Source organism: Amblyraja radiata, chromosome 1 (genome assembly GCF_010909765.2).
Source record: "Amblyraja radiata isolate CabotCenter1 chromosome 1, sAmbRad1.1.pri, whole genome shotgun sequence".
NCBI lineage: Eukaryota > Metazoa > Chordata > Chondrichthyes > Rajiformes > Rajidae > Amblyraja > Amblyraja radiata.
The window spans coordinates 99795837-99807912 of NC_045956.1; the positions used below are offsets into that span (position 1 = coordinate 99795837).

The 12076-nt window shown below is 41.8% G+C and overlaps 1 protein-coding gene across 4 annotated transcripts in view; it reads left to right on the forward strand.

The window, feature by feature from the left end:
* The first annotated feature begins 1809 nt into the window (after positions 1–1809).
* Positions 1810–12076, forward strand: part of klf3 (Kruppel like factor 3) — a 101330-nt gene continuing 91063 nt past the window's right edge. For all 4 annotated transcript variants that reach the window (XM_033026913.1, XM_033026974.1, XM_033026921.1 and 1 more), the window contains exon 1: positions 1810–1957. The gene's annotated coding sequence lies outside the window, so the exon portion shown is untranslated. The remainder of the gene's footprint in view (positions 1958–12076) is intronic.

The following is a 12076-nucleotide window of genomic DNA, read 5'->3' on the forward strand; positions in this document are numbered from 1 at the left end:
ACACAGAGGAGAGTGGACTGTGAGCTGTGAGTAGCCCCCAAGTGAAGGAACCTGAGGCACCATCCCAAATCACCCTGATGGCCTGTTCAGTCTGAAGAATGGTCTCAACCCGAAACGTCACCCATTCCTTCTCTCCAGAGATGTTGCCTGACCCATTGAGTTACTACAGCTTTTTACGTCCATCTTCAGTTTAAACCAGCATCTGCAGTTCATTCCTACACTGTTCCAATCAGCTGCATGTGCATAGCATTGCAAATCAATAATTACTAAGGCAATCAAAAGTTAAAAATACATTTCCTTAAATCTGCAGTTTAATTGATAGAAATTAATTAAAAATATTAAGTTAAAAGAACATCTTTCTAATCCAGTTTGTAATTGCATTCACCTACTTTACCCATGGCTTGAGGATAAGGCCAGGTCGGGGGGAAGTTCCCATCGCCACAGGTACCATGCTACCTGCTCCATGGTCGGATAGTCGGCGACTAAACCCCCTGGTTTGCCAGGTGAGGCGCGGGCTGTGGACCCCCAGCAGGACCAAAAACAAGAGCTGACGAAGGGCGGATGACCTCCTAGCGAGCCAACGGCCATCCACATTTCAGTAGAAGTTGAGATCACTGTCATACATAACATTGTAAGGCACCGCGCCCGTTGATGTTTTCAACGTTGATTATGGTGATGATTGAGGATAACAGTGGAGCCTGATGTGAAATGCATCCCATGCTGAATCTACCACTGATCAAGAAAATAGACCTCCTCCCCCCCCCCCCCCCCCCCCCACTTGGCCTCTATCAGTCTGAAGGATTCTGACCCAAAACATCACCTATTAATTCTCTCCAGAGATGCTGCCAGTACTGCTGAGTTACTCCAACATTTTGTGTCTATGTTCGATATATACCAGCACCTGCAGTTCCTTCCACCACTGATCAAGAAGGTTCATGTCATATGGTTTAACCTCCAGCTCATGCTTGCCCTGCCTGCTGCAATGCACAAGTCCAGAAATCAGGAGACACAAGGGTGCACAGATGATGGAATCTGGGGCCAAAAACGAGCTGCTGCAGGAACTGAGCGAGTCATGCAGCATCTGTGGAGGTAGAGAAAGGGACGGGTGATGTTTTGTGTCAAGGCCCTTCAGCAGAACCGAAAAAGTTCTTCCAGCAACTCGTTTTTGTTTTGCGACAGAATTCAGCAATGGGCTGATCCACGCAAATCCCCTTGGAATGGTTGGCAGTGAGAAGCAGGATCCCACCCTTTCTATCTTAGTTGCTAAACATTCTATGCTCTGGGCTGACCCGTGTTCAGCCTGTAGTGTTCATTCTTCTCTGTTTGCTTTGTTGGCAATCTTCTAGTCAGACTTTGCACAAAAAGAAAATCTTGGCAGATCTCCATCAACAGCTCCAGTCTTTTAAAACAGCATTTCAGCGAAACCTCAATAGCCTCTCACTGAACCTGCTGGCTTAATGCTTCTTTGCACTTTCTGGTTGCAAGATTTAAAAGCACAAAGGGGAGTCTACTGACCACTTTCATTGCTCTCCACTTCCTTAAGACACAGTTTTGTGCTAAGAAAAACACTTTCTGCTTCCACAGATACACTGAAGGCATTCTCTGCTGCAGAGCACTGCAGCTTTCAATTTTATTCGGCGTGAATTGGCAGTGTGGGACACCAAGTTAATCCATCCAGTTCTTGTTATGAAGTTTCAGTTGTTTTACTATTAGGGATATGTGTCACACGAGATTGTGAGCCATGGTAAAGTGTAAAGTCCAGAGTTTTTTTTCTTAACTCCACCCTTCCCAGCCTAGGCCCGCCCTAGATATGGGTGATCATGTGACTGGAGTGGGGTATTGGCAGGAGGATTCACATTACATGCACATTCTCAAAGGAGAGAGAAAGAAAGAGAGAGCTGTGTGTGTGAATTAAACCCAAGGACTACAGTGAAAGGAGTTTACTAAGCTGAAACCAGTAAGTTCTCTTTCAATCGTTTGATAGCTAATCTTATTGTTTTCAGTTGTGTATAAATACTGTGTGCAGTGTGCTAGAAATGTTTTGATGTGTCCAAGTTACAGTTCAATTAATGGTGGAGAGGCTACTCAGAAAGCTTTTGCAGAAGTTGTTCCTTATTCCTGTTTTGCTCAGCTGTAACCATGTTTTCTCCCAGCTTGTACTTTTGCCCCTCCTTCCTTGTGCCTCTTTTACACTTGCCCCCCCTCACAAACTTCCAACTTTTTGCTTTCCTTTGAGTTTTTAAGATGTCCTTAGTTTGGTGCTCTGTATTTTGTTGGACTTACAGCATAACGTTCAAAACTCTATGTTGTTTACTCATCTGTTGCTGCTGTAAGTCACTTCCTTTTCCTCAGCAATAGTCCTGTCAGCATACATCCAGAAGGAGACAGAAGTAAATTGGACAGATTTCATGCAATGGCTCAGAATGTTTTTGCTTCTAGTAACTAAGAGGATCACCAAAGATGAAATACCGATTAGCTTCACTGACTCAAAACTATGTTAACTAAACCCTTGTACTGTAAAGACCAACTATTTTGATCCATGCTATTATAAATGTGTGAAATCCAGGAAGATTTACAGAAATAAACTTATAACCAGTAATAGTTTTTGCCTGATCACTTGAACAAAGAGGAATAACATCACTCATTGATCATTTATTAATGTTTAGCCAAAAACAAAGTTTGGCTGGTAAAAATGAGCAGGATAAAGCCTAATGTACTATGTGAAATGGGCCCAGGAGATCATTTATATATTCATGCCTTTGATCTGCACTTGTTATAGGATAAAATATGAAATGTAAAATATGTGGTTCGGATTCCTCATGTCAAAACTCTGTGGCTGATCTGAATCTAATAATGAAGTGGTCACAGTCTTTCTCAGTGATGGTCCTTCCAACATGGTCAAAGGTGAAATTGTTTCAGCTTTTGATCGAGTCTGGTTTTGTGATGCAAAGGCGTCTTTTGTACAAAGGTCCCACCTAAACACGTCACAAAAGAGCCTTTTTTTTTTCAAAACTAGACTCATGGAAATGGAAATACCCCAGGATGACGCTGAGATGGCTCAGATGTGATCAGAGATGTTGTCAGTGTTGTATAGTTTTGTTCTATGGAGAAACATCACGGGAGCTACGTTTCATTGTTTCTAACAACATATCTGTGCCACCATTATCAATCCACAGAATTCTGTCTGGTGAACTCATGTACAACATTTTTATTACAATGAGTGGTATATGTCTATGGCTTAACAACATTCCGTAAAGGGACGCTACAATTGTGCAAGATTATATAAGATCACTTTTCTGATCTCGGCATTCAACCTTTCTGAACAGGAATTTGCCAGACATAATTTATGCAGTCCTGCCCGTTTAATGCAGATTTTATGAATTTACTTTAAAAAGGCTAACAAAGGATTATTAAAATATGACATATTTTCAAATGTTTATTGGCTAAAGGATTTATTTTGTTCTTTTAATGTATTAACCTAATTTGCCAGCAATTTATTTTATTGATGGCCCAAGTTCGGAATCCTCCCATGGTCATTGCGTGCTAGATTTAAAATCGGCACCTAGTTTGGTCAAATAAACGGACTGCAGTAAATTATTTTTCTTGGAATACTTCATTGCCTTAGTATATGCTTATAAACCACGGTCAGGCTGAGGGTTTAAAAAGCTGAAATTGAAAATCACTTTCATTGACTCCATGACAAGACACGGCTATGGGTTGTGTTGGCGTCATACCTGGGCAAAGTGGTTGTTGAGAGGTATCGATCAGCCTCGCTGTGTCTGACATGGGAAGGAAATGGGAATCAACCAAAGCTCCCTTCCTGAATAGCATCTGAACTCCTTGCTGTAAAGAAAACAATTGACATTGTGGCTGCACTGTGTGTTAACTCTGTCTGCTTTGACCGCCCATATTCTATTAAATCCAGACACAAAATGCTGGAGTAACTCAGGGGGAAGGCAGCATCTCTGGAAAGAAGGAATGGGTGATGTTTCAGGTTGAGACCCTTCTTCAGGCTATTAAATCCATGCTGTTAGGAGGTGCAGGCCTTCGCAAAAGTAGGGAGGTATCATTTTATCAGTGAGTTACATACGCCAAATGGCTCTGGGCCACAAAAATATTTAACAGAGCTGTGGAAAGGAGTGGTGGTTGGCAGGGTGGGGCAAAGAGTGTAAGGATACTAATTATGGACAGTGTAGCAACAGTCTGGCGTGTTTTTTTGGAATGAGGAATAATCCCACCCTGCTTGACAAATTTAAAGATCGTTTCTCATTTTTATGTTAGGCCCTTTTCTTTATGTTTGTGGATTGCATGGCCTGGTAAAAGATTCCCATGCATCACATATTTTAACATATTTTGCCCACTTAAATCTGACAAGTGAAGGAAGAGCAGGTATTAAGTCCTCACTGCGGTGATTATATTTGCTGATTAATTTCTCCCAACTTTGCCACTTCATTCCCGTTTTCGCTCGGCCGTTCTGCTCGATTTGCTGCGAAGTTGTTGCCGGGGGCAGGGATTCAGATTTTTGGATCATTGGGATCTCTTCTGGGGCAGAGATGGCCTGTACAAGAGGGTTGGGTTGCACCTGAACTGGAGTGGAAAACAATATCCTGGTAGGAAGGTTTGCAAGTGCTAACATGGGTAAGTTTAAGCGAGGTTGGCAGGGGAGGTGTGATCCAAGGCAGGTGAGAGGCAGGAATTTGGGATGGAAGGTGATGAAAGTTCAGTGGACTGGATAGGCAGGGGCACAGCAAGGAGTGAGGAAGGACAGTTTGATTGAATTACATTAATTTAATGTGAGTGGCCTGACAGGTAAAGCGGGTGAACTCTGGACACAGATAGATACGTGACTAGTACATTGTAGCCGTTACAGAAACCTGGCTAAGAGAGGGACATGACTGGTAACTTAATGTTTAAGGTGCTACATACGAGCTAAAGGTGGGGGTAAAAGAAGAACGGTTGTTGCTTTAATGATTAAGGAGAACGTCACGGCAGTAGTCCGAGGTGACATTACTGACCATTGTCCAATGAGGCTATATAGGTGGAGTTGATGAATAAAAATAGGATGATCATCTTGTTGGGAGTGCACTGCAGGCTCCCAAATAGTCAACAGGAATTAGAACAACAAATTTGCCAGGCGATTGCTGGCAGCTGTAAGACTAATAAGGTCGTCTTAGTAGGGGATTTAAATTTTCCCAATATAAACTGCAACAATCAAAGTTTCAAGGGCTCAGGGGAATGTCTTCTTGGGCAATATGTAGAGGGCCCTACAAGGAAGGGGGGGGGGGATAGCTTGATCTACTCTTAGGGAATCGTCAAAGGCAAGTAACTGAAGTGTCCCTGGGTGGGCCTTTAACGACCAGCAACCACTGTTCAATTAGCATTAAAGTAGCTATGGATGAAGAAGGGCAGGTCCACTGGTTAAAATTTCTGAAATAGGGCAAGAACAACTTTTATGGTATTAGATGGGAACTTGCTCAAGGAGTAGTTTGTTTGAGGGCAAAGGAACATCCAGAAGGTGGGATACTATTAAAAGTGTGATGACAAGAGTACTGGGCATGCATATTCCAGTTAGAGTGAAGGACAAGGCAGGTGGGAGTAAGGAAGCTCGAATCATGAGAGAAATTAAGACTCTGGTCAGGAAAAAGGAGGAGGCATGGAACAGGTATCGGCAGCTGCGATCGAGTATCAATGGAGGAGTTTCAGGAACTGAGGAGCATACTTAAGAATGAAATCAAGAGGGTAAGAAGAGGGCAGGAGATTGCTCTGGTGGATAATATTAAGGAAAATCCAAAGAGATTTTATGTACATTATGGGAAGGAGAGTAAAAAGATAGAGAATTGTGCCTGTTGGAAACCAAAGTGATTGTCTCTGTGTGGAGCTGCAGGAGATGGGCAAGAGTATTTGTCCTCTGCTTTTATCGTGAAGAAAGGCGAGAAGACTGGGGAACTTGGGATAGTTAATGGGGATGATTTGAGGACATTCTGTATTGTGGTTAAGGAGGTGCTGGACATCCTGAGGCATAGAAGGTGGATAAATCACAGGCCTGATCAGATATATTGCAATGTCTCATTAATCTGATTGTGTTTTTGAAGAGGTAAACAAAAAGGTTGACGAGGGCAAAGCCATAGGCATTGTTTATATGGACTTCAGCAAGGCATTTGATAAGGTTCTGCATAGTAAGCTGCTCTGGAAGGTTAGATTGCATGGTATCCAAGGTGAGCTAGCCGACTGGATAGAGAATAGGCTTCATGGAAGGATGCAGAGGTGAAAAGGTTGTTTTTCAGACTGGAGACCTGAGTAGTGATGTGCTTCAGGGTTCGGTGCTGGGCCCATTGCTGTTTGAGGTTTATATCAACGATTTAGATGAGAATGTGCAAAGAATGATTAGTAAGTTTGCAGATGACACTAAAGTGGGTGGTATTGTAGATAACGAAGATGGCTATCGAAAATTACAGCAGGATCTTAATCAGTTGGGAAAGTGGTCTGAGAAATAGTTAATGAGGTTTAATGCAGATAAGTGCAAGGTGTTGCATTTTGGGAAGTCAAACCAGGGCAGGACCCTGGACAGTGTGGTGGAGCAGAGGGATCTAGGAGTGCAGATACATAGTACCCTGAAAATCGTGTCATTTTCAGGGTACTATGAAGGCTTTTGGTACATTGGCTTTCATCAGTCAGGGTATTGAATAGAGAAGTGAGATGTATTGTTACATTGGTGAGACCTCATTTGGAGTATTATGTTCAGTTTTGGAGAGAGAGCAGAGAAGATTCAACTGGAGAGAGAGCAGAGAAGTTTTATGAGGATTTTGTCAGGATTTCATGACCCGAGTTATAACTAGAGGTTGGGCAGGCTAGGAAGCCATGGAGTGCAGAAGGCTGAGTGATGATCTTGGGGAGGTGAATACGATCATGAGATGCATAGATTGGGTGAATACACTCTTTTCCCAGGAGTAGGATAAAGATTTAACAGGAATCTGAGGGGCAACTTTTTCACACAGGTATATGGAACGGGAGGAGGTTGTTGAGGCAGGTCTATAACATTTAAATTTGGATAGGTACATGGATAGGACAGATTTAGAGAGATATACATGCCAAATGGTGGCAGCTGGGACAAGCATAGATGGGACTTCTTGGTGGGCATGGATAAATTGGGCTGAAGGGCCTGTTTCTGTGCTGTATGACTCTATCACTGCATGGCTGCAGGCAAGCATGAGCGGAAGGTTAAACCATAGTTCATGAATCACGGAACCACAGATGTTGGTTTACAAAAGAAGACACAGAGTGCTGGAGTAACTCGGGGGGTCTGGCAGCATCTCCGGAGGGCATGAATGGATGATGGGCCATCCTTTCCTGCTCCCCAGCTGCCCACGAGCCGGGTCCACCGACTACACCGATCCTCACTCCTCTGTCCTCAGCCACCGACAGACCGGCTGAATTTGGCGGCGCCCCCGTCCGCTTCCAGGTGGGGGCGCCAAAGCTGTCTGCTCCAAATGCTTCCCGTTCAAAACCCACCCCCACCGCTTTTCCACTCCCCTTCCCCAACTATAATCACTGAATAAGTGTCTCAAAACATTAGGTGGCCTTTCCTTGTCTGCCTGACCTGCTGAGTTACTCCAGCACTTTGTGGTTTTGTTTTGTGTAACAAACAAGGGTGGGCATCTAGGTATGAGCCCAAATGGTGTAAGAAGAGGTCCCATTTAACACACATTTCTCTCACCCGTTACTACCCCCAGGCTTTCCCCTTTGCCTTGACATGCATGTGAAGAGCAGCATCAGTTAATGCACAGGTCTGAATGCTGATATCCAGGTCAGTGAATGGTCTGACCGCCAGAGTGGTGAGACTGCTGAAAGTATGAAATGAGGGGTAACACATAAAGTGCTGGAGTAACTCAGTGCATCAGGCAGCATCTATGGGAGGAATGGATAGGCGTGTTTCAGGTCAGGACCCTTCCACAGATGCTGCCTGACCCGCTGAGTTACTCCAGCACTTCGTGTTTTATGCAAGATTCCAGCATCTGCAGTTCCCAATGTTTTTATTAAAAAATAGACACTGGCTCAGTAAACCAGATCTTGACCATTCGATAAAAGTGTTACATCATCAGTATCCACGTCCTTGCATCTATCTTAGGACCCTTTGGTATATCGCTACATTGATGGAATATTTCTACTGGAGTTCAGCAATAGCAAACAACATATTTTTCATTAAAAATGCACTGATACTGAGAATGAGTTGCTCAATGTAAATCATACCTGAGGAACAATTCATTTTTGACTGATGGGAATAGTCAAAGCTGAGTGTGGCATGTCTTTCTGAAGGAATCTGTTGAATAATGCTGAGCTGTCACTAAAATAAAAATAATTGAATATAATTTTATGTAGGTTTGTGGTTTCAAGAAAACTATGCAATTTACTTTATTTCAGTTTGTTCCAAAATTAGATATAATCTCACATAATATTTCTTTTTTTAACATGCTGATGATACATTGTAAATCTTAGTATTATTTTGATCTTGGTTTATGTTTTAATTGATAATTAGCTCTTTAGAAGGCAGTAATAAAAAGGTGACTTCAGGACTTGATCAGTTGCCAGAAAGGTGCGCCTGAATCCTTCACTGACAAAGAATTCTGCGTTACAAATGAAAATAAATTTATTTTGCACATCAGTTTAATTGTTTCACCACTCCGGGGTGTTAGGCACCATGGCTCAGAGTTCAAGATCCCTCCCTAACCTACTTTACTCCATACCTATCTCTTGTCCTTTAAGAAATTTCCAAAAACTGGACATAATATCCCATTCTCATAATAACTGAACATAAAATCACCCATTCCTTCACTCCAGAGATGCTGCCTGTCCCACTGAGTTACTCCAGCATTTTGTGTCTACCTTCGATTTAAACCAGTATCTGCAGTTCTTTCTTACATGCAATATCCCCTGTGTGGTATGATGGCAAATTTGTGCTCCTCCATTTATTATGTTATGGATGCTATATGTATGCAAAGCATGTTCTTGTTACTACATTGTAGATCGGAGTAAATCCAGCATTTTCAATATGTGAAACTCAAAGTTGCATTGCCTACTAATATAATATTGCTCTTGTATCCACAATGTTTACTGGGAATCATGCTTGAAAGTTGAGTGATTCCTGATTTGTAGATTTTACAGGTGCAAACACGTGCTCTGATGTGTGTTCTGGGAATTATAAGGTTAATAACATGGGAGTCAGTAGGACTAGATTGTTGGCAAATGTTGTTCAACACAGCACGGCACCAGAAGAAAGTGCAATCAATACAAGGACAGATTAATGCCTGCTTGATACTTTTATGCTGAGTGGCACAGTTTAAATTTTGAGCACAAGCATTTTCAAACATGTCTGCCTTCAATAAATCAAAATGACGCTGGAGAAAAGCACAAGACTAAAAGATTGGACTAAAAATCACACAGAAAGTGCACTGTGGGGTGCAGAACCTCCAAATCCCACAGCAGCTTGGGCCTGAGGCTGTTAAGAATGTAATGTTGCTACTCTTCATATAAGTGAAAGACTGGAAATATTTCTCACATTATTATTCATTTTGGGGAGGGAAGGTGTGGTTGGGCACTCATTAATTTTTCTCATGTTAGCATTATAGACAGCAGACAGCAGATTTTTAGTCCACCTTGAAGGTGCCCAGAAAAGCCTAGAGGTACAGTTACATTGATCCAGTTTAGAATTAGTTTCAGCCCTGTGTAAAACTTCATGCATGTGAGTGGGAAAGGGATGGGGTGAGAAAGTGTTTGTTTGATCCAGTGTTTTCTACAGCCAGACCTAAACTTTGAAAGAAGAGTCCAAAGTCTAATTCATTCTTTCCTGCATGAAAATATCAGAGATGTGTGCCAAATGGAGAAGGGGTGGGAGAGATCAGCTTGAACGTTAGCACATCCTTGATCTTTCACCCCTGAATGCAGCAATGGGCACTTTTCCTCTCAGCTGAGCAGTGACCCAGATATACTGCTTGCCGCGCTACAAATCCAAAAGTCCTTGGTTCTCTTAATAAATTTCTCCTGCAGCTGGTTACGAGTAAAACCACATAGGATATGTGTTATGCAACAGGAGCCAACCTTTTACACAAGGTGATCTGACAAATTTTTACATTTTCTAATAAAAGCCAGTTTGGAGGACATTTGATAGTAGTATGCTTAATGTATTTAAATAAATATAGTGGGAAAGCAGTTTTAAGTGTACAACTGTTATCACGCTGTAATTTTTAAAGATCAGGTCACAGCGTTAAATGTCAGCCAGTTACAACATTAAGAGCTAGCTAGGTCCACCCAACTGTACTAGCTACTAAAATTGTGCAAGGAACATACCCTGTACAAAGCAACCTTGTCTTAAACACTAAAAACAAACCTGCCCTGCAAATGTATATGACCACACCCAAAAAATAAAAATATCGTAATACATTGCCAGCCCTGACATTTTAATGTACACTCTTAACCTCTGCATAGAAATATCTGGATGGGAAGAATTTCAAATACCAATGTTTTGGAGATATTTGAAAAAATAGATACTAAATGCCTCTCATTCCAAAAAGAAATCCAAATAAAATCGTAAACAGAAAATAACTCAGAAACCCATAGTCATAGAGTGATGCAGTATGGAAACAGGCCCTTTGGCCCAACTTGCCCACACTAACCAACATGTCCCATCTACACTAGTCCCACTTGTCTGCGTTTGGCCCATATCCCAACCTGTCCTATCCTGTCTAATTGCTTCTTAAACCCAGTGACGAGAATGCATTGAAAAGTAATAGCTTAAAGAACAAATGGGAAAGGAAATAAATGTATTGATTAAGTTGGTAGGTAATGCTAGGCGACCCACTGAAAACTTTGATGTGCATCAGCTAGGGATACTGCTTCAGTAGAGCAATCTGTATTGTAGGACTTGTATTCCTGCCATTTGCTCCTTGTTTACAAACTCGGTGGGCATCATACATTTTAAAAGGTACTCCTAAATTGACAAAAAAAACCATCATATTTACATCGACTAGTTCCCTCTAGAGGTCAAATTCGAAACAAGCGTAACCACGGATAAACACTAAAGCTGCGACTTCATTCAGATCAATCCTGAGCAGAACGAGCATTTGCACCCTCCAAGAACATTTCATCCATTTCATTTACTGGTCTAATTTGAACTGATTTATGTTGAAGATATGGCATTGATTTAAAGAAAGAAAACACTAGGTTGATACATGTTGGTTGTGTTAGCTTGCCTGCGCTGAGTTTCAAGCATATCGTTTAGGAGTGTGTGTTAGATATTTTATTGCTGTCACCAGCAATAAGGGCGTGACTGGGCAGACTGGCAGTAGGCTGAGGGATGTGGCTAGACGCTATGAAGTTGATCTGGTGGAGGCTGTGCCTGCATTCCCTGGCAGTCCAGGTAAGCTATTTGTTCTACTTCTATTTCTGGCATTGTTAATGGATCATATCAAATTCAGGTGGTCCAAACCCAAAAATTAATTTAAAAGTTACATAAACCATACGTTAACTCTTCGCAGTTTCCATTGATCTGTTGAAAGTGTTAACTTTGTACCTGTTATGAATTACTGCAGTAAAACCTGCAGCAAAGGAGGGGGCCAGTTCACAATTGTTAGTGTTAATGTCAAAGGATCTAATGTGATGGAGTGCTGTCCATATGGATTATCTGCGTTTAACTAATTCTCTCATATTTGTGTTTTGGTGAATTTCCTGCACAGATCAGTAACCACACAGATTCAGATTAATTTTTGTCATGTACACCTGGGTGTAATACAATTCCATGTTCACATGAAACACAGGGAGTAAACAGTACACATACAGTAATGATAAATATAACAATAAATACAACAATGAATGCAAACCAGCAGAATGGAATTATGGTGCAAGATTGTAAGGTAACCCAAAATAGTGCAAGAAAAAAATTAAGTACAATGATGGAATAACTGAGGTGACGCTAAGAGTAATTGGCAGCACATCTGGGAAGGGGGTGTGAGATAGCAGTGAGAAAAAATCTGCTCGTCCGGGCTTAAGTCCTGCATCTTCTCTCAGGAGGTTGAAGAGATAAAAG